Source organism: Homarus americanus, unplaced genomic scaffold, assembly GCF_018991925.1.
Source record: "Homarus americanus isolate GMGI-L3 unplaced genomic scaffold, GMGI_Hamer_2.0 scaffold54443, whole genome shotgun sequence".
Classification (NCBI taxonomy): domain Eukaryota; kingdom Metazoa; phylum Arthropoda; class Malacostraca; order Decapoda; family Nephropidae; genus Homarus; species Homarus americanus.
In genome coordinates, this window is record NW_024750852.1 from 7,530,472 (window position 1) to 7,551,246 (window position 20,775).

At 44.8% G+C, this 20,775-nt stretch overlaps 1 protein-coding gene across 1 annotated transcript in view; it reads right to left on the bottom strand.

Moving 5' to 3' along the window:
* LOC121854320 (kinectin-like) overlaps positions 1–20,775 on the bottom strand; it is a 113,937-nt gene that overhangs the window by 17,139 nt on the left and 76,023 nt on the right. The window contains exon 2 of the mRNA XM_042348917.1: positions 1,590–1,628. The gene's annotated coding sequence lies outside the window, so the exon portion shown is untranslated. The remainder of the gene's footprint in view (positions 1–1,589; positions 1,629–20,775) is intronic.

Here is a 20,775-nt window from a genome sequence, read left to right on the forward strand (position 1 = left end):
CAACACACTCTAACGACCCGTCCCCCCTGGGCAGTACAAGCTTGAAGTGCAACAAAGTATCCTACCTTGTGCAATGCTGACTCATATCACTGAGTTGTGTTGTTCTGTCTTCACTTGTGTGCCTTGGTGGGGGGGCGAGACTTGTTCGTCATTCGTGTAAACAAACTTCACAACACGCAAGTCGTTTATTTTGACATACTCAAAACACTACAGACGCTACAAGGTAAACAAAAAATCATATAGGCCCTTAGGGTTAGGCTGTGTCATAACTTACTCGCAATCCTTGACCACTGCAGGATTCTGTCGTGCTGTAGGGACGTAACACTAAGAGGAGGCGGGGCTTCATCGTGTCGTAAGTTCACAGCAATAGGGACGAATATGACGTGATGTAAGTTCACCCTACCGCAGGGCTTTGTCATGCTGTCAGGTAACGCCACAACAAGCCTCGATCGTGGCATAAATCTCCCAACCCTGGAAGCGTCTGCCTGTCGTGTCACCGCCCCTAACTCCCCAAGTGAGTAACTTTTATCATCTCTGTTTATTGTATATTTTCTGCCTTTTGGTTGCCATTTTCTTTCAATAAATAGTTAAATATTACTATTATTACACATTTACCGACACACACACGCGCGGGTCAATAAAGGCGGGGCTCCTGTCATAGCGCCCTTATGACCCCACCCTCAGGTGGTTTGACCCAGAAAACACTGTGTGTGGGTGTGATTTATTTATCTTGCCACAGTCCACACACACACGCACACGGAATTTCAACTGCTAGGAAGAAATGGTGTTAGCCGAGAGGATGTGTTTGTCGTGGTGGCAGCAATGGTGGTAGTACAAGTGATTGTTGTAGGTGGCAGAGGTGTTGTAGTTATAGTGTTAGTATTTGTTATAAGTGATGGTGGTAGTGGTTGTAGGTAGAGGTGGTGGTAGAGGCAATGGAGGAGGTGGTGGTGGTGGTGGTGGATATTTCCTGACAACTCCACCAAACAAGTTCTCGAGTCCCTCTAACTTGTCCCAACTCCTGCCAGCGGCCCTGACCTCCGCTACCCTCCCCTAGCCAGTGTCCGCCCATTACGGTTCTCGTCCGGCATCGGATTCATGAGTCGGGGTTCAGGTTCGGGTATGATGAAAACCCGAACCTTTTTTTTAACCACGATGACTTAACCATTTGAGCTCTTGAGTACAATTTCTTAAAACCCTTTGAATACCATGATTTATTCCCCTATGTATAATGATATTTCTTCAAAAGGGTTAAAGTCGTGTTACCTGAAGGCGCTAGAGAGCAGAGCAGGTGTAATCAATTCTAATAAGCTGAGTGTATCATAAAGGTGACGTCCATTAAAATACAGGTACACTAATTTCAACACGATGGCTGTATCTTCTGCTGGTGTGCTCAACTTAATGACAAATATAAAGTAAACAAAACTGCAAGAATTATTTTATCTACAGTATATTCCCATGGATGAGATAAAAGAATAAAGAAATAATGCCCCGTGACTCAGTGGACGCCCCGTGACTCAATAATGCCCCGTGACTCAGTGAATGCTCCGTAAGTGACCTTGGTTGTACCCCGTGGACTATGTACTTACCTCGGTTGTTCGCCTCTACACAGACGGTCCATTCAGTGTCTGCAACCAGAAAGAAACAAAGATTATTATGTGATTACTGAACAAAATTATTAGGTGATTACTGAACAAAATTATTAGGTGAACAATAAACCCAAATATTACGTGGATTATACATAAAATTATCTTGTAATTATATGAATGAACATACATAAAACAAAGACAACAGCTTCAAGTAATTATCTATGTTAAGATCCGTAGTTTAGGATGTCTGAGTAATTAATTAACTATCACCAACAATGGAAATAATAATAATAGAGATGGTGGTGGTAGTAATTGTGGTTGTAGTGGTGGTAGGTGTGAGGTAGTTGCGACTGTAGGAAAGGTATTAAAGGTTGTAAAGGAGGTGATGATAGGGTAGTGGTAGTTGGTAGTGGTGGTTGGTGGTCGTGTTGGTAGTGGGTGGTAATAGTGGTTGGTGGTGGTGGTAGTGGTTGGTGGTAGTGGTTGGTGGTGGTAGTAGTGGTTGGTGGTGGTAGTAGTGGTTGGTGGTGGTCGTGTTGGTAGTGGGTGGTAATAGTGGTTGGTGGTGGTGGTGGTGGTAGTGGTTGGTGGTAGTGGTAGTGGTTGGTGGTAATGGTAGCCCAGGGCACAAAACACACACACACACACACAGTGATCTACCTTGACCCTCCTGTCCTGCCTCCTCTCCCCCAGGCTGATAGACCGAGCCCAGGTGAGACTCGTCCTCCCTCCCACTCCCCCCTCTCTATAACATCCCCACTCATCCTCTACCTCTCACAACCATCCACTCTCCCTCCCTCTCATCCATCCATCCAAGCACACTTTCCCTCCCCCTCTCACAACCATCCACCCTCCACCTATCGATTTAATGATTATATAATGGAAGTCCACCTTGCCTCTCCACTACTTCCTTCTGCCCGTCTCTCTCTCTCTCTCTCTCTCTCTCTCTCTCTCTCTCCACACCTTTCTCCCACCTCCTCCACCCCTCCCCCCTTAGCTTCAGGGAACACGAGGGATCAGACAAGATTTGCTCGCGAGACAATGAAGAGATGCAGGCAATTTCCATAACAGCTGTGTGGAGGTGGTGGTGTTGATAGTGGAGGTGGTAGTATTCATTGTAGAGGTGGTAGTGGTTATTGTGGGGGTGGAGGTGTTTATAATAGTTGTGGTGGAGGGTATTGATAGTGGTGGTGGTGGTGGTGAGGAAAGTAACATAACTATGAAGGTATCAACAAGCTCTTAATATCGTGTCGACAAATTTTTGTATACACACACACACACAAAGGTAATTTAGAGACCCTAACAAACCCGATAAATCGAAGACAAAACCACCCGATAATTCTAGCACAAACTAACAAAACCGATAATTGTTAGACCCAAACAAACCCGATACTTATCAGAGACTCACCCCATCCTCTTCAGAGCAACTACGGAGCCAAAATAGCAACCAGCAGCTATTTCTGGATCTGTAAGTAGCGGGTCCTGCTAGTACTGCTGGCGCTAGTGCTCAGGTAACAGCTACTACTGCCCGCCCAGAGTATAGCGCGGTATGCAAATTGCTAGCTTGTATTACATGTGCCTTGATTCAACGCGGTGTGTGAGACTGTGTATAGGTACTAGTCTGTGTGTGTGTGTGTGTGTGAGGGTCAGGCTGGGGTCACTCACCTGCGTACTGCCATCACGAGACTTAGTCCACTGCGCATACGAGATGAAGGCGTGGCGATATAGAAGGCGTGGGCGTGGCTCCATGAATTATATATCAAGTATGGGCGTGGTAATGTGTTAGGTATGGGCGTGGTGATGTATAAGGTATGGGCGTGGTGATGTATCAGGTATGGGCGTGGTGATGTATCAGGTATGGGCGTGGCTATATATGAGGTATGGGCGTGGCTCCGTGAATTACATATAAGTATGGGCGTGGTGATGTATCAGGTGTGGGCGTGGTGACGTATCAGGTGTGGGCGTGGTGACGTATCAGGTGTGGGCGTGGTGACGTATCAGGTGTGGGCGTGACTTCAAGAATTATATACTGGCATGGGCGTGGTGAGATTATCAGAGTGGGTGTGGTTGAGGTAGTTATACAACAATGTGGGCGTGTCTAATCGATCCTTCAACCAACCAGTACAGCGCTTACAAAGTCTTCTTTCTTTCCACCAATCAACGACTAGCTTACCACAGCCATAATTAAGCATCAATCCAAACCAGTCATTAGGGATCTATCAAGGCCTTTCTCCTCCATCAAACAACGAATCAACGTCGAGTACGCATCCATTAACCAATCAACATCGAGCTTTCAACAGGAGGTTAAGTAGGCATCCCTTAACCAATCAGTGCCGCGCTTACAGTCCCCCTTCTCACGTACTGCCTAAAAAACAACACTATTACAATTATCATTATCGTCATCATAAAAAGCATCGTAGTCGTCTTCCAGCTGAGACAACAACCACTACAACATGGCCACTACAGTACACGCTTACTGTCTCTCTAACTTGTGTGGAATAATGGGGGTGGAGAGAGAGAGAGAGAGAGAGAGAGAGAGGAAAAGAAAGTTAGGACGGGGCATCTACCGGGTACTCCCAACCAACCCCAGTGAAAATAATCGCCATTGCCAAACACCCCCATTACGACCTACCGACACAAACTCTCCCCCCAAATCGCCATAAACAACACGTGTGTACAATCACTTCTCTCACCTACAGCTATAAGCAATAACAATGAAATCTAAACAACAAAAATAAAAACTCGGTTAAAACGGGATAAATACAAACTCATCGGTGGGCAACACCGCCTCCCGAGAGAGAGCTGAAATATGAATTGCGTCTCCCGGCGTAGATGCTCATGTAATTAAAACTGCTTACCATTTAGTGCTTTCTCTGGCTCGCTTTCTTCTCTGCTTTCTCTCCACCTCTTTCTCTTCTTTCTCCTCCTCTTTCATGGTTGTTGCTACTGATAAGACTAAGGCAACACTTGACAACGAACATGCCATTTTTTTTAGGAGAAAAAATCTCTCTCTCTCTCTCTCTCTCTCTCTCTCTCTCTCTCTCTCTCTCTCTCTCTCTCTCCACCTCAATCGTTTATTCTGTTTCTCAACCAGTTACTTTCTCTACTCCTCTCTCCACCAACCCACTTTCTCTCTCCTCGTGCTTCTCTCTCTTCTACTATATTCTCGAAACTTCAGTCTTTCTTAAATTCAATCTCCACATTATCATTTATTTTCAATGTGTTTCTGTCCACACACAAAGGAGTGTCCACCTCTCTCTCATTACCGTTTGTGTCTCTCCCCACACACTCGTTAAGTCTCTCTCTCTCTCTAACACAACTAAACCCTAAGATCACCTCCAGCAACTTCCTCTCGTGTTTGGTTTTTCCATTCCCCCCCTTACCCCTTGCCTCCTTCCCTTACCCCTCTCCCTTTATCCATCTCTTACCCCTTGCCTCCCTAACCCACATTTCCTTCACCTCCCCCACCCCTTTCCTAACTCCTACCCCTCCTCACTCTCTCCTAACCCTTTCCCCAACCTCCCTTATCCCCTTCCCCCTCACGCCACACCCACCACCCCCTCCTCTCAGCACCATGCCAACGTACATGGACGCACTCACCTGTGAAACGTGTCGCCAGTGCCCTCAATACCACCTGTCCTTGTATTAAATTAAGAAAGCCACCTTGAATGGCCTACCTGGTATGCGAGGTTCTTCTTCTTCTCCTGGCATGTCGAGAAAGAATGTTAGCTGGGCGTGGGAATTATCTCCACTAGCATGACCCAGCCCCCGGGGAGTCTGGTCTAGCCTGACACCTCCCCAGGGTAGATCCAACTGCCCCTCACCTCCCACAGCCTCTCACCTTCCCCAAATACTCTACCCATCCACCTTGTCAAATACCCACTCATCCACACCTCCCAAATCCCAATCTATCCACCCTTCCTAAACTCACACCCGTCTATCAGCCTCCCAACCCATCTATGCACTTCGTCAGGAGGTTGACCCATATAGTGGAAAGGGGGGCACCACGACTTACCTGCAGCAGTAACTACTTCATCTACGCCACACTCATGATCACACTGACCCTCCTGGAGACTTGTGAGGCTCTCTCTCTCTCTATCACACAAAATCAAATAGGTCATGAAGCGATATAATAGCGAGCCGCATCTGTTTTACGAGAGAGAGAGCTTCCTGACATCTGTGGCACCTCTGTCTGTCTTTCTCTCTCATCTAGGAAATTGTACACGTTCCCTTGTGTCTGCCACTCCAGAAAAGGCGATGAAGGTGTGTGGTGGGAACTTGGTTTGAGATGAGATGGGATGGGATGGATACGGTAGGGTAGTTAGGTTAGAATAGGTTTAGGGTAGAGCAGACAAAGATTATTTTGTAAATACCAACGACACACACCATATTACCACCAACCCCCACACCACCACCACCCCTCTACCACAACTAGCTCTCACATCACCTCACCCCTACCCACCACAACAACTTTCTCCACACACGACTAACAACTACCACAACTACCTGTTAGCCTCTTTAAATGGCAGCTATTCAAATACCAATCGCAGGGCGGAGAGGTCGAGCCCCCAATCGGCACTCCGAACTCAATCAGGGGATCAGGGGGCGACTCTTACACGTGATCGTCCCTCCTGTAGGCGATTACACCCTCGGCTGCAGAACACGGAAAGGGCGCCAGAGCTTAATAAAACCGTTCTTGTCCATCATGCAATTTTCCTCTCGTTTCACCTTCATAATATATCTCTTACAAGACGCTTAACAAATAAGTAGAAAAATAACAGAACAAACACGTAAAAAAGAAAGTTCTAATGAATATTGCTGAGAAAACAAAAACAAACCTGCATTATGGAGAGGTTATATAGAAGATAGTATTGTTCTGGGTATTAATTCAGTATTACGTTAAATATATTCGAGTGTTTTACCGGGGTCATGTCATCGAGGATCAGGTTGTGTTTGTTTATGGAAGTGATGATGACATTCACCTTTACTGATAAGACAGGAAATAAAGACATGATCTGAGAAACAAACAACGATAAAAAGATTGATGTGACAACTGGGAATAATAATAAACATTAATAGCAATAGTTCATACGAATAATAATAACTACTATTATTCTCGTTATTACCACTTTATCACCCATTATTGTTATTATTATAAGCGTCCGTAAATACACGTCAGAAGTAAACAGCAGATGTAGGATGGTCAGGATATGGCTGTGTGTGTGTGTGTGTCCCTGCCAGTCATCTTGTGAACTTCTTGGCCAAGGTAAACTCTCCAATACCCACCCATAAGATAACTCCAGGCACTACCAAAACCTCGCCCTAGTGTGCCCAATAAAAACGCCTCGTCATGTGATCTCGGGGGTTGTTATTGGTGGGTTTGTTGACAGCCTGTGAGACGATGACTGTTTTCTCGTCTTCTTATTTTTGATTATACGAAAAATAAACATGAATATTTTTCCTCCTTATCATCGATGGGAAATAAAAAATAAAATACAGTAAGAAAAAAAGAAAATCAAATCAAATAAAAATTATATAGATATAATTCATAACTCAACACTTGGATAAAATAAAAACTAATTAAAAAATAACATTTTTTTTATAAGAAAATAATGAATAGTACCGTAAAATAAAGATAAACGTAAAAAAACGCTAATGATACAAAATATATACACACATTAAAATAAAAAGTGCAACTGGTAATACTGATCTCTCTCTCTCTCTCTCTCTCTCTCTCTCTCTCTCTCTCACACGAGTAGAGGTCGAGACGAGGAAAAACTGCAGGTGGGTGTGACAGGCATATGACAAAAAAGCGCATCGGGTTGCCAGGCGAGGAAGACCTGGGAAGGGCCGAGGAGGAAGAGGAGTAGGAGGAGGAAGAGGAGTGGAAGGAGGAGGAAGAGGAGTGGGGGACATGGGAAGGGCCAAGGAGGAGGAGGAGGAAGGCGTGGGAGGAAGGCCAGCGTTACCCACAGAACCCCCGAAGCATCGGAAATACCTCGACCTGACACACCTCCACCACCCAACCTTAACCTCCTCCGTCAGAACACCACATACCTATCACCTCCAGTCCTCACAACCTAACCTAACCTACAAGACTAATCCCGGGCATTAGGAACCTTGAGTATAGAGACAGGTTAAAGCATCTTAATTTGCACTCCCTCGAGAGACGTAGAGTGAGGGGCGACCTGATAGAGGTGCATAAGTGGAAGTCAGGGCTAAACAAAGGGGACATTACAAAGGTACTCAAACTATCCAACCAGGAGCGAACTCGTAACAATGGTTTTAAATTAGACAAATTTAGATTTAGGCGTGAAATAGGTAAACACTGGTTCGGAAACAGAGTAGTGGATGAATGGAACAAGTTACAAAATATCATTAACTCGAATACGCTGAATAGCTTCAAACATAGGTTGGATGCTTATATGAGCAATAGGGGTTGGGTGTAAACGGGATTGCCCAGTAGGGGCCAATAGGCCCGCTGCAGTTTCCTCCATTCTTATGTTCTTAAAGTTCCAATCCTTCAGTTTATTTTCAGCTGAACTTAGTGACTCCTTTGTTGAAATGTTATGTTGCTTTATTTACTTAAGTAGATTATTTGATTAATTTTGAACTCGCACACACACACACACGTTATCACAACCGCCAAAGGTAATTAAAAAGTAATACCCCTACTATAACTAACAATAATAACAAGACTAATAAGGAATACAATACTTCTCACACTCATACAAATATAACAAGAGGGAACAGGTCTAGTCTTGACACCAATACCCACAACACCATTAAAAGAAGCAGCGCCACTAAGGAGAGGATAATTGTGTTAAGCCCCCGACAGGTGTGACCCGACGCGACACCTGGGCCGTGCAGGTAAGGTGGCGGTGGTAGTTTAAAGGGCTTACATCTCAGGTGTCAGGCCAGCTGAGCCTCTTGTATCCACTTGTATAAAGTTGCCTCTAAAGATGTTTCATTGAAGACGAAGCTGAGGTGCTCCAGTGTTCCCCTCTCCTGTGTGTTTCATCAAGATTTATCTTCTCCACGTTTCCATTGTGGATCTACATGAAATAAAGTGTGCGAATGTGTGTGTGTGTGTTTACAGTGCCATCACCACTAGCACCATCGTCTACGACTCTAGGTGATGATGGTAAGGATATCGGCGGTGATGGCGGGGGCGGTAATCGGAGTGATGGTGGCTCCGGTAGCGGTGGCTGCGGTGATGTTCTCAAAACATAACCTTCCTGCGGTCAGCATCTGGGGAGGTGGGGGGTGATTGAAGGAGGTGACCTGACGGGGTCAATGACTGCTGATTGGTTGACCCCCCCCCCCAACCCACGACTTGCACTAGGAGGATGTGGTCGTACTGGGTAGTGTACGTTATGTGGGTATACGACTCCTACGTGGTGTGGGTATACCTGTACAGTATATGTACCGTGTAGGCATTTTTAGATTATACGATCAGAGCTGAGCCAACACACACACATAAGAACATAAGAATGGAGGAAACTGCAGCGGGCCTATTGGCCCCTACTGGGCAATCCCGTTTACACCCAACCCCTATTGCTCATATAAGCATCCAACCTATGTTTGAAGCTATTCAGCGTATTCGAGTTAATGATGATATTTGGTAACTTGTTCCACTCATCCACTACTCTGTTTCCAAACCAATGTTTACCTATTTCACGCCTAAATCAAAATTTGTCTAATTTAAAACCATTGTTACGAGTTCGCTCCTGGTTGGATAGTTTGAGTACCTTTGTCCCCTTTGTTTAGCCCTGCCTTCCACTTATACACCTCTATCAGGTCGCCCCTCGCTCTACGTCTCTCGAGGGAGTGCAAATTAAGATGCTTTAACCTGTCTCTATACTCAAGGTTCCTAATGCCCGGGATTAGTCTTGACATTCTCCTCTGAATTCTTTCCAATGATTCTATATCCATCCTGTAATACAGTGACCAGAACTGAACTGCGTAATCCAGGTGTGGTCTCACAAGCGCAAGATACAGTTTTAAGATGACCTCGCTAGTCTTGTAACTAACACTCCTTTGTATGAACCCAAGTACTTTATTAGCCTTGTTACGAGCAAAAACACATTGTTTACTTGGCTTTAGATTCCTACCTATCATTACTCCTAAATCTCTCTCGCAGTCGGATTTCTCTATGGCATCGTTGTTCATCTGGTATCTGGTTTCCCTGTTTACATCTCCTATACTGAGTACTTTACATTTGTCCACGTTGAATTTCATCTGCCATTTTTCAGACCATTCGAAAAATTTGTTTAGATCTTCCTGTAGTTTTGCCGAGTCCTCGTCAGATTTAATAACACGTCCTATTTTAGTGTCATCAGCAAATTTACTTATGTTGCTGTCTATGCCGATATCTATGTCGTTTATGTATATAATAAATAATAATGGTCCAAGTACTGAGCCTTGGGGAACTCCACTTGTGACGTTGCTCCAATGGGACTTAGTGCCATTAATGCTCACTCGCTGTTTCCTGTCCTGTATCCACGCCCTAATCCATTTAAGGATATTACCTTTGATGCCATGTGTTTCTACCTTTCAAATTAGTCTTTCGTGGGGGACTCTGTCGAAGGCTTTGCTAAAGTCGAGATATACCACATCATAATTGTGCCCCCCGTCCACCGATTCGAAAACTGATGAAAAGAATGTTAATAGATTAGCTAGACAAGAACGTTCGCTTGTGAAGCCATGCTGGGAATCATTGATCAATCGGTGCTTCTTCAGGTGATTTCGTATAGAGTTTGAAATGATTGCTTCCAGTAATTTGCCTACTATTGATGTTAGACTGATTGGGCGGTAGTTAGAGGATAGTGATCTATCCCCCTTCTTGAAAATCGGTATTACATCTTGAAAATCGGTATTACATTAACTCAGCTTACGAGATACAAGATGATGGATCCATATGAGGTTAGGTTATGAGATACACAAATATCAGACGTTATACAACAACCACACCTCACTGCTCGACTTAAAACAATAAAAACATCCATTCATGACCTCTAAATTAGTCAGTAACATTAAATAACCTCAATCATAGTCATATTACATTAATTACACACGTTTACTTAACACCAATTACTAGACAAAATTACAGTAATTAAATCTCTTCCAAATAATTATCTATGTACTAAGAAGAAAGTATTAAGTTAAGGTAAAGGAATTTCAAGTGAATTAAATTGTAATGTTATTTTTCTGCTTCAATTCAACAAGTTTAAATACATTCTCACGTCATCAATAAGGAGAAATATTCGCTTTAGGGAATATTTGTGTGTTTATCCGGACCAATTGGTAGACGACACGGGCCTTTTTCACCCCACTGTTGTTACCGGCGTCTCCCTCTGTTACACTGACAATAAAACACGGTGTATGTGAGGTGTTTGGCCAGTGATTGTTTAGCAACATGCACGGTGGTAATCGTAGTAGTCGTAGTAGTAGTAGTAATTCTTATTCACCTGAGGCAGTGGTGTCTAACCCTTTCATTTATGTTTAGTTTATAATTTTTTTATTTAGTTTATTATTATGATTTATCAGTAGTAAGAGTAGTTATTCATCTATTCATTATTATTAGTAGTAGTAATTTATCTTTATTGTTCTTTCCTTATTCATCAGTATTATAGTTTACTTATACTATATCAGCATCTTTATTGGTCTTCTAGTTTTTCTTATTCACTATCCATTCCCGTATTCACCATTTATCACTATTATCACAGTGAGAAGATAGCGTAACAAACCCGGACTAATTACCCGAACACATAAATATACAGTATAACGCGGGTACAGTGAACACGTGTAATACGGCCCAGACGAGGGAGGAGACGGCCGTGTCCCTGACCGTGGCTGTCACGGCTCAGTGGCCCGGCTACCTGCCACCACAACTAACAACAACAACGTGTTGGATCACAAGGTCAACAATAAAAGTAATAATAATAACTAAAATAATAACAATAACCCTCATGTATATTACCTTTAAGCAGCATCACTAAGAAAGTTACTTCCCAACAAAACTAGAAATTATGTTCCCCAAAACCCACTTTATCGATCACCAAGACACCCACGCCTACTGTATACTACACACACACACACACACACACACACGTTCACCAAACCTAAACAAAATCTCTCTCTCTCTCCTCATCTCCGCTAACTCCCACGCCAAACTTGACTTGAGGATCAGTAACTTCCGCCAGAGGCCACGTGAGAGGTGTACCTGGGAGGGGAGAACCAGGAGGAAGATTTACATGGCCGGGATATGCAGAAGGGTGATTTACCTGGGCCGTAGGATCAGGAGGTGTACCTGTGCGAGAGGACCAGAGGGATATTTACCTGGGCGGGAAGACCAAGAGGGAGGTGTATCTGTGCGAGAGGACCAGAAAGGAGATTTAACTGGCCCGGGCGGGAGGACCAGGAGAAGGTAAAAACAGAGGCGCGCGTCCATCTGGCTCCCTAAACCTGTTTGGGAGCGACTGGCTGGCGCCTCACCCTGTCCAACGCGCCCAGCCATACACACGCCCACATGCACACGGGCGGGGGCGATATGGTTCCTGGTGAATGTATATACGTGTTTATACACAAGCACGACTAACACATGCCTACACGCACACGAGGCATGGGGAAAGTGTCTTTTGACACACAAGTAATACAGTTCCTAATGCACACAAAAACACAAACACACGAGGTAATCAGACTATAAACACAAGTACAGCCATACTCATGCCCGCACGCACAAGGGCAAAACGACTTCTAGTTCACACACAGGAGGGTACGGGGGCACCATGGCACCTGGTACACATGCCCTGGGCAAGGGAGAGCAGTGGAGGATGGAGGGCATATTGAATCCCCCACCCCCCACAGGTTTAGGGTTTCTGCAATACAATCAACAAGCACCGGGGCACGAGGGCAACAAACACACACACACCAGGGCAAGAGGGCAATATGGCGTCACGCATACACACAGGTTAAACTGAACCATTAACTTGCCCAGGCGTATACCAGGGCTGAGAGGCAACATGGCCCCATATACTCGTACAGGTCTACACGCAAAAAGGCACGAGTGCTTGTGTGTGCGAGGAGTGGGTGTTTGCGTGTGCGTCAGATGAGGGAGGAAGCCTTGAAGAGCTAATTACCACACTCGGGTTGTTTACGTGTCTTACCTCCCGTGACAACACGCCCAAAACAGGAGGTGGATTACACGAGTGGTACACAATACAGAAGCTTTTTACTCCAGTCACCTGAAGAATCTCCACCCCAGCTTATTTCACCTAACGATTAACCACCCTGACACTCCACCCCAGCTTACTTCGCCTAACGATTAACCACCCTGACACTCCACCCCAGCTTATTTCACCTAACGATTAACCACCCTGACACTCCACCCCAGCTTATTTCACCTAACGATTAACCACCCTGACACTCCATCCCAGCTTATTTCACCTAACGATTAACCACACTAACATTAACCTAACCTAACATTCCTAACACTAACCTAACCCAAACTAACCTAAATGTATCAATATCTATTAGACTTTTCATAATAATTACAAAGAAACTAACAGGAAAATTAATCAATATGGTAATTCCTTTCTAATTAGTTGTGTTTGATAGAATTATTATTTCCTATTAAAATATAGTACAGTAGTTTTCTATTATTCTTGCTCCTGTTATTTTTTTTATTGTTATTATAGTGTTGTTGTTGTTATAGGTGAACACAACACAAACGATAAATATGGGCAAGAATAGGCAGAGATGATTCACTCCCTCAGGTAACTCACCCTCCACCAAGGTACTACCCCCCCCCCACGCAGGCACCACCCTTCCCCTCACACCACCCTCCCCCACCAGGCCCACCTTCCCCACTACGCGAGGAGAGCAGAAAACATCCCAACCCCACCAGACTACACTTAGCAGTACGGTACCTCCACTACACTATGTCTGGGCTCCTCCACACATAATTACCACCTCTTCCTGTCTTCTTCTCCATCTCTTCTTCCCTCCGTTCCTTTATCCATTCTCCAACATGCCCCCCACACTCTTCCTTCTTCTTCCTTCCTTCCTTCCTTCCTATGCCTTCCATCATTATTCACCTCTCACTGCTTCCCCTATTTAATTCTGCGACGCCTTCAGTTTCAATTAAATATTCTTTCCTTCCTCCTCCTTCCTCTATCTCTTTCTCCTTCCTTCATCTCCTACTCTCCTTTCCTTTGTTCCTCCACCCTTACTCTTTTATCCCCCGGCCCACCCCTCACCCCCGGCCCACCCTCACCCCCGCCCCTTCTAGCAGATCAAGTTTACCAGGCGCTGTGTAACTGTTTAGTACACCTCACCCTGCTCTGCTTCCTCTGGCACACACACACACACACACACACACACACAAACCAACAGACACGCACATACATTCACAAACATACTTACACCACTCCCTATATACGCTCACAAACTAATATACACCAACGCACATGCACATACCAGCACACAATCACACAGGCGCTGTGTAACTGTTTAGTACACCTCACCCTGCTCTGCTTCCTCTGGCACACAGCACACAACACTCACCAACACACAACACACGACACGCACATACATTCACAAACATACTTACACCACTCCCTATATACGCTCACAAACTAATATACACCAACGCACATGCACATACCAGCACACAATCACACAAAGATAATGTATATACACCAGCACACACACTCACCAACACACAAACACGAACGCACACTCACAAACACACACATCCCGTTGCTTGGGGGTCTTCCTTGAGATAAATTCAAGGTTCTTAACTCATTACAAACAACCTCGCGCCAAAATATACCTACGAGGCCACAGATTCGTTTACTCTTTGTCTATCCATCTATCTATCCTTATCTGCCTCTCGACCTTCCCACTAAATGGAGACGTTAGGACTGACTCACACACTGGAGTATGTATGTAATAATAATAATAATAATAATAATAATAATAATAATAATAATAATAATAATAATAATAATAATAATGATGATAATAATAATAATAATGATAATAAAAATAATAATAATAATAATAATAATAATAATAATAATAATAATAATAATAATAATAATAACAACAATAATAATAATAATAATAATAATAATAATAATAATAATAATAATAATAATAATAAACGGTTTATTGAAAAAGTTTGCAACCCGAAGGCTGAAAATACACATTGGACATAAAACTTATTACATACAATGGTGGTTTAACAAAAGCTTTCATTAGAGAAAGGTAAAGGAACTTACAGTGAACATACAGATTAATGTTTACACACGTAGATCATGTGAGCTGAGGTGTTGAACAGCAGACACGTAGTGTAGTAACTCCCTCACAGATGGCGTTATGAGGGGCATCACGTGGAGTACTAGTTCCCTCACAGGTGGTGTTATGCATGTATGTATGTATGTATGCATGCATGTGTGTGTTGGTTGTAATCAGACAGATCTGGTACTCAGACTTCATTTACAAACAATAACATGGACAGGATTACACACACACACACGTAACATCACTCTCCAAATATTTGCACATCACTCTCCCACGCCCCCCACAAACCCTTTCTCCCTATTAAACCCATAAAACACTCAAGATGGATATTTGTCCCCCCCCACGCGCTCCTATCCTCTCTTTGTCCCCCCTTCTTGACTACCTCCCCCTCTCACCCCTACACCCTTATCCCTTTCCGTACACCCCACCTAACTTTTCCTTCTCCTCCCCGTCTTCCTCAACCCACCGCCCGTCTTCCTCCTCCTCCCCGTCTTCCTCAACCCACCGCCCGTCTTCCTCCTCCTCCCCGTCTTCCTCAACCCACCGCCCGTCTTCCTCCTCCTCCCCGTCTTCTACCCCCTGCTGCCTCATCTCCCAAAAGGTGCAAACTAGACGAATATGTAAATTCGGGTCGGTGGCACCTACAGTACACAAAAAGACGTGTAGTGGTGATAGTAGTGGTAGTGGTGATAGTAGTGGTAGTGGTGATGGTAGTGATGAAGGTAGTGAAGGTGGTGGTGTAGTTCGTGGTGGAAGAGGTGGTGATGGTGGCGGTGGTGAGTATGTGGTGGAGGAAGTGGTGGTGGTGATGGTAGTGAAGGTGGTAGTGGTGAGAGGGCAGCGGCACGGCCACCACCGGGCCCTCGGCCATGTCTCATGCAAATCAGGCGAGACCTACACCAGCGTGGAGGAGGAAGGGGAGGAGGAGGAGAAGGAAGGGGGGGAAGGAGGAGGAAGAGGGGGAGGAGGAGGAGGAAGGAAAGGAGTTGGAGGAAGAGTAAGGAAATGAGGAGGGGAGGAGGAAGAGTAAGCAAAGGAGAAGGATGAGTAAGGAAAGGAGAAGGAAGAGTAAGGAAAGGAGGAGAAACAGGAAAGAAAATATGATGATGATGAGGAGGAAAAAAAGAGGATGAAGAAAAGGAGGATGATGACGTGGAGGAAGTGTTGTCGCTACAGAGGAAAACACAAACACAAACACACACGCACACACTCGCGCACACACACTCACTCAATACAGGCACACATGCTACACAAACACACTATACGCAGACAGACAGACAGGCACACACACACATTACACACACACACACACACACAAAACACACACACACGGAAGGGCAAATCCTGAGTTCACATGTTTTACTCACAAATTATTTAATAACTCTGGTACAGCGGCCTATTACGGGACCTACAAGTGCCTGACTGTACCTTACTGTACCTGTACCCTCAACTGATGCATAAAACAGTGGAACATGTTTAACTTTGGTTATCACTAATAATTGCGGTTACAATCACTTATAACAACCACAACAACACTCACAACTACAGAACACCACCCCCAACTACAACAACCATAACTACAACAATCATAACTACAAGCAATATACCAACCTCTATCGACCATTACAACACCCACTAACAACCATTACAACAACCAATACAACAATCACTAGCAACCATTACAACAATCACTAGCAGCCATTACAACAACTACAACAATCAACTAACAACCTCTATAACAACCATTACAACAATCACTAACAACCACTACAACAATCACTACAACTATCTCTACCAACCTCTATAACAACAACTAACAACCATTACAACAATCACAGCACAATAGAGAATTCCTAGTCCCACGTTTTCACTCATTTCAGGGGAAACTCAACCAAATCGTCGTAAGTGAATGGGATTTTTTTTTACATTCTCTTAAAACGTATGACTGTGACGAGACAAAAGGCCTAACATTTGAGAGTAATAAAACATTCTTTATAAACCTCGAGCAACAAACATTCTGCAATAAACAACGGGCAACATTCTTCATATAAACATCGAGCGCAACAAAAAATTATCCTATAAACACTGAACAAATATTCTGCTATGCATATTGTGAGCAACAAACATTCTGCTATAAACATCGAACAACACACATTCTTCTATAAAAATTGAGCAACAAACATTCTTCTATAAACAACGACAAGAAACAAACATTCTTCTAAAAGTACATACAAACATTCTTTTTTATAAACATGACGCTAACATTCTTCCACAAACATTCTCCTATATATTCACTGAAGCTTCGATCTTAACATTATCTACAGTTGATACAGCACCCCGTTGGCCTCACCCATTCAATTTCAATTGTTTATTCCTTGATAGAGGAAGCGGGATCCTAGTGCTGTCACCCCTGTACAATGACACCAGAAGCATCTGGCAAGTGTGACAAGTATATACAGTATAAATATTACAAAGGGGCTTACTAAAGCCTAAGGAAGGAAGGAAGGATATTCCTTTAACACACAATCAATGTTATTTACATAATATCTGGCCAGTATAGGGAGGATCATCGTGTCTCCGTCAGGGGGTCGTGGAGTGGTGGTCCAGCAGGCGTCACGGAAGCGTTGTGTGTGGGGACATCTTAGGAGGTAGTGGATAAGGGTGCTGCTGTCGGGTCTTCTGCTTAATGCACAAGAGCGTTGCTCGGCCTCACCCATTGAAGAGTTATGCTGCTGACACTTACAGACAGACAGACAGACGGACAGACAGACAGACAAAGGACAACAAATAGCAACTTACACCCTACTTCTCCCTTCATCACCCCCTTCCTCTTCCACCGCCCCCCCTCCTCTTCTTCCATACCCCTTCTTCCCCCTTCCCCACCCCCCCGTTATGGCGTGTAATAATCCCATCACAGCGAACAGTTCGGTGGCTCCTCGCTTACAGCGTCACGCCATGGGAAGCTGTCGGTCAGTTAGTCTTAAAAAGCCACAGCCAATTCTTCACTTTCTTGAGTCTTCCAAAGAGAGTGAAACTACTCACCCCTCCCTCCCCTCCCTGTCACACTGCACCCCTCACCCTCCCACCATAACCATCACTACCTCTACCTCACTGCAACCCCCCCCCTCACTGTCACATCCCTCCCACCATGACCATCACTACCATCACCACCACACTTGCACCTCTGTAGTCATTTGCAACACACACCTGTGATGGGTAGAGGACTTTTGTAACCCTTGTTAAGCGTCCGTTAATAAATATTCAAAATTGTACTTACAAAATCTGTGGTTAATGGTTATAACCCTCTTTGACATACCTGTGAAGGGTGATACGCATTTACAACACTTCCAACACACCTGTCATAGATAACAAACATTTACAACACCTTGTACACACCTGCAATTCTTAACTCACTCACAACCCTTCCTACACACCTGCAAATACTCACAACATCTTTCATATATAAAAAAAAATCCTCTCGTTCAGTTCATCATTAAGGAACCATCACCTACCCCGTGCACCACTAGAGGTCAACACGGGGTCCTGCAAGCCGCGAGCAGCAACAGGTTGGCGGGTCAGCTGTGAGGGGAGGTGTCAGCTGTGGGGTGGGGGTAGATGGTGCTGCAGCTGGTAATGGCAGGTTTTGGAGGAGACGGGTGGTGGTGGTCGGGGATAGGTTCAAGACGAAGTGACAGGTGGTGGTGGTGGTGCGGCAGCTGATAGTTGAGAGAGGAGAGAAAGAAACAGAGATAAACACAGGAAGGAATTTAAGAGTAAACAATATTGGGGAGGAAAGGAAAAAGAAGAGAAGAGAGAGAGAGAAGGAAGAAGGGAGAAGCCAGGTAGCAGAGTGAAATGCTAAACCTGGAGGCTGAGGGGGTGAGTCACAGGGAGGGGAGAGGGAAGGGGTGAGTCAATGTGAGTAAAGGAGGGAGGGAGGGAGGGGAGATAGAGGTACACACCACGCCTACACGACCTAACCAAGGACGTATTTGGGTCCGGGGAAGACCTTCAACTGATGGAGGAGGAGGAGGAGGAAGAAAAGGGTGAAGATGTAGTGGTGGGGTGAGGGGTGGGGGTGAGGGTGGGGGGTGAGGGTGAGGGTGAGGGGTGGGGAGGTAAGGGTGGTAAGGAGAAGGAAGGGGATAGGAGAACGTGAGGGGAGGAGGGAAGTGGAAGGGGTAGGGGGGGGAGAGGGGTAACTACAGATGTTCCTAGTATTAAAAAAGACACAGAGAGAGAGAGAGAGAGAGAGAGAGAGAGAAGTGTGAGGAGAAAGAAGAGAAAATTCAACAATTCTCTAAAAAAAAAATGAGAAACTATGATAAACCACAGAATAGGAGAAAAAAAAAAGAGAAAGCCCTCACACACTCACTGACGAATAATAGGAGAAGAAGCGACACACCGATGACGAAGGACACACATGAACACACAAGAAATATACGTGGCCCCGGATGTTCCCACACAAGTTCCTATAAACTCTGGGAAAATCCTCTAATTTCTTCCCCGGTCATCTCCTGTATTCCTCTTCCACCCATCACCATCTCTCTCTCTCTCTCCCTCTCCTCTCTCTCTCTCCTCTCTCTCTCTCTCCCTTCCAATTACCATTCTCTTGTCTCAATCAACTACCCTCTTTACACAACAACAGACAACTTAAAAACAAGATGACAGGTAAGAGTCGATAACCAGCCAAGACCTCTTCTGACGATTACCTGAGGGCGATTCCTTGAGCTCTTCCTAACCCTCCTTCACCACCCAAACATCTTAGCCAGGTATTCCAAGAGGCTTTTGAAGGAATCCGTCAAGTTTTCTCTTTTGTGTCGTGTCTACTTAACTCTGAGTGGTGTGTGTGTGTGTGTGTGTGTGTTGTGTGTGTGTGTGTGTGTGTTGGTGGCCGCTGGAGAGACACCTAGGATGATTATATACACAGTTGGTTTGATCTTCTTCTAACTAATTGGATTCATTCTGGACATTCTAAAATTAGTTTCCAATAAACACTTTCACTCTCTACTACACCCTTCCTCCTTACCCCAACTCTCATGTCACCCCCATCCTTGATCCCCTCCCACCTCTTCCTCCTCTTTCCCCAACACTCTCCCCACTCACCCTGGTTCTTTTCTCAATAAATCCCCAGCCCCCCCCCCCACGGCACGAGTCACAACAACAATGGTGACCAACACGAGGGGCGGCTCACACGAGGGTTAATATACCTGACCCACGTTGCGCCCGGGTCAAGGTGCAGCGAGATGCATGGGCCGGAAGGAAAAGTGAGAGAGGGAGAGAGTGAGAGAAGAGGAGGGGGAGAGTGAGGGAAGAGGAGGGGGAGAGTGAGGGAAGAGGAGGGGGAGAGTGAGGGAAGGAGGGGGAGAGTGAGGGAAGAGGAGGGGGAGAGTGAGAGAGAGAGAGTGTGGGGGAAGGAAGGGGAGGAGAGGAAAATGGGTTAGCTTATGGAAGGGGAGAGGGGTAAAGGAGAAGGAAAAAGGAGAAGATAGGAGACAGAAAGGGAAGAGAAAAGAAAAGGTGATACGGATAAGAACGAAATAGATAAAAAAAACTAGAGAGAGAGAGAGAGAGAGAGAGAGAGAGAGAGAGAGAGATAACCTCACGCCATCCAACCCGATAACAACTTCACCTTACAGGACCTCCTTCAGTAGTCTCTCTTCACCCTCATTCAAGCCTCCAAGTTAACACCATCAGGAAAGCTTACACCAGCACCGGCTATCACCACCAGGGACGGTATAGATAGGTGAAGAAAATAATGTTATACTAGCTTTGAACATATTTTACACAACAAAATTTAAGTCCTGGAAGATAGTCACCATCCTATCATTACTGTAAACAAAAGATGTGGATTTGTTTTATACCTTTATCCAACAAT